The 3,038-nt window shown below is 39.1% G+C and overlaps 1 protein-coding gene across 3 annotated transcripts in view; it reads right to left on the bottom strand.

Annotated features, from left to right (window-relative positions):
• The window catches only part of LOC116692666 (thymocyte selection-associated high mobility group box protein TOX), an 87,659-nt gene that overhangs the window by 83,116 nt on the left and 1,505 nt on the right, over positions 1-3,038 (bottom strand). The window lies entirely within an intron of this gene.

Genomic DNA, 3,038 nt, shown 5'->3' with positions numbered 1-3,038 from the left:
ACACACACACACACACACACACACACACACACACTGTCCCCATACTGGGCCACTGATTACTTCAACCCATTTGACTCACACTCATCCTTTGATTCTCCCTTTCTGCCTCTCTGTCACATGCCACAGAGTTTTTCATTAGCTAATAGCAACAACACCACTCAACATGAACATATACTACAGCCTGCAATATAGGGGCGGGTTAATTTGTCACAGCAATGTATAAGTACTTGAGGTACTAAAAATAACCCTTGTACATTTAGCCAAACAGTAAATATGTCTGTGTTTATGCAAGGGCTTGTTTCACTTAAGGAGGATGATGGAAACTGACTAAATATGTTAATGCAAAGTAATCAAACCTTTGCACAGCGTACACCAGCCAGTCCTGTAATAAAATAATAAAGCTGAGATAAGGCATTCAAATGTAGCGCATCATAGTCCAGCTTATCTGAAGCAGAGGAGACCACCAACTAACAAAGCCAGCTCTTCAGTCATGCCCTATCTAGGCAGATATCAGTTGTTGGGAGGATATATGAGCTGGGTGGGGCTTGGGTGTATAAACACAGGGCCTACTCTCTCTGCACTCTATGCTATTGCTATACTGTATGCAGCACCTCACCTCAGCAGCGGCAGCAGCCAGCACTGTTTGATTAAGGTATTCAAATAAAGGAGCAGACACTGTGTTCCCATTTCACAGAGCAAACTAAAAGTGCCGGACAAACAACAATTACAGTTGTACATGTTGTGTAAGACAAAATGCATCTTTAAACTTTCAATGCTTGCTCTACATTACATAAATTATAAATTTGTACTGCATTTGAACAGTATATGTGAGTAGTATGTAACATGCAGTCTGTGAGGCAGCAGACCGCATTAAAACACGGCAAAGTTTAATTTTATTAGAGCACAAAAACGTTATAATGGTATTAGTCTGTGTCATTTCTCCTCAGCTGTGGGAGAGCACCACAGTAATATGAAACACACACAAACACACTCACAGTGAAACAAAGTGAGTAGTAAAAGTATTGAAGTGGAAATCTTCAGGGTTATTTATGGATCTTCCTGAATCATCTCAATCTGCTCCTGAAGTACCTTGTCTGCTCATTTTATGCATCTCTTTCTTTGCGTTCTTCACCTTTTTCCATTTTTTAGTTCTGAACTTCTCCGTGATTACAGCGCGGTCGATGACAAACGTTGGCTGGGAAAAGGATCACATTTTCTCATTGCAAGATGTTTTTGTGGATCATGGACAACGCTGCCAAAGTAACAGAAATGGTTCATGCTGCAATTGCTGATCACAGTAAATATTAGTCTATTAAATGAGGTAAAAATGAAAGAATACATTCAGAAGCAGCATGCATAAACTATGAATGAAACAAGCTGCAGCTCCAAATGAGCAGTGTAACAAAGGCTGAAAGCATGACAGCAGTACAGCAGCACAGCGGCACGTGTTCTCTGGAAGTAACATAAACTTGGTAATTACTCAAAAGGCTTGTGTCAAAGCATAGCATCCAGAGTGAGTCAGTGGCACAAAAGACAGGTTTGCAAATAAACAGACTATTAAGCTAAATACCAGCACATGCTCATTTTATCCACTTAAACTTGTGTGTGATTCAGATTAAAACTGTTAATTTCACAGTGATTAAAGGAGAGAGAGGAGTTTTCTCAGGCTGTGAATAGCTTCGTCTTCTTCTTTTTTTTTTTAAACAAGAATACTTGAGCCGCCAGAAAGTAGCAATGGTGCAAAATCTCAACATGGTTGCCAAATTGCAACCATCTTACCAGAAGCTTCTTTTTATTCACAGTATTTTGACTATTTTCCAATATTTTTCATCCCAAATGAATATTCTCAAGATGAACTAGAAGCCAAAAAACACACCGACAAATTTAGCTACAAGCCAAAATATCCACATGATGAATATGCAAGCCAATAGACCTTAATGTTATGATTAGCCTTTTGCCTCCATGCTGCTTCAAAAAGAGACCTAGGCAGAATTTGCTGTCAGAGATGATTAGCAGCAGACAGATCTTATCCATAGATACAATACCTACAACAAATCACATGTCTCTTTAGTGCCACAGCCAGTTTGACAAGCGTTGAGGAGAAGAACTTGACCCTGTGCACTGTGTTAACAGGACACCAAGTGATCCTTGCTGCTCCCAGGCCTCATTTGCATTGCTAGTGAAGGTAGTAAGTGTTACACATGTGATGACAGCAAATTATACCTCCTCTTGTGCAAAGAGTCTCCACTCCCTCAAGCAAAGGGAGTGGAGGGATTTTAATAATTCAAATGAACACTTGTAATTTTGAGGGGTGCCACGCTTTTGTATCAGTGACAGTAGTTTGTATAACTTTCTCCCTTAAGATAGCATTTCTTATGATTTAATATCTTGTGGCTTTGTTTCCAGGATCCATGCAGTGTGTGAATATCAGAATATTCTTGAGATTATCCACCTGGAGGATGATCCTAATTCGTTTGACCTACAAAAAAGATAGCCTGTGCGGAGGAGAAAATTATATGAGCCCATTTGTGTGTCACAGGTGTAAACCTGCCTTATCAGTAAACGTTTTGTATAGACCTTATTTCATCTGTGATCAAATGTGAGTCGCTAAATTAAACTGTGTCCTGATTGTTTTTTTCTGTCTTTTGCACTCGAACAAGCTTTGTGCTATCAAACTTGTGCAGAGGTCATTGTTTTGTTTTTTAAGATCTAAATTGGGAGATGATCTTTTCAGTTGATAACTGGAATGTTCCGTTCGGTTACAGAGACTTTCCATTGCCCACACAGTGAAAGACAAACATCCCCAACTGTGTATTATTCCCCTCATTGTCATACCTAAAAGCCATCTTTTTCTGAGAAAGCAAGCCAAATAACTGTATCTCTATTTAGAGCAGCAGGTCAACATCAAGAGACAGTTGATTTGTAATATTCCAACCATGGTAAGTGACAACAACAAGTCTAATTGTGTTATTGCAGATGGATGAGATGCTGGTAACACTAGTGGAATATCTCTTGTAATTAAATATATATATATATAT

Source organism: Etheostoma spectabile, chromosome 7 (genome assembly GCF_008692095.1).
Source record: "Etheostoma spectabile isolate EspeVRDwgs_2016 chromosome 7, UIUC_Espe_1.0, whole genome shotgun sequence".
NCBI lineage: Eukaryota > Metazoa > Chordata > Actinopteri > Perciformes > Percidae > Etheostoma > Etheostoma spectabile.
This window is presented reverse-complemented; position numbering and strand designations above follow the sequence as displayed.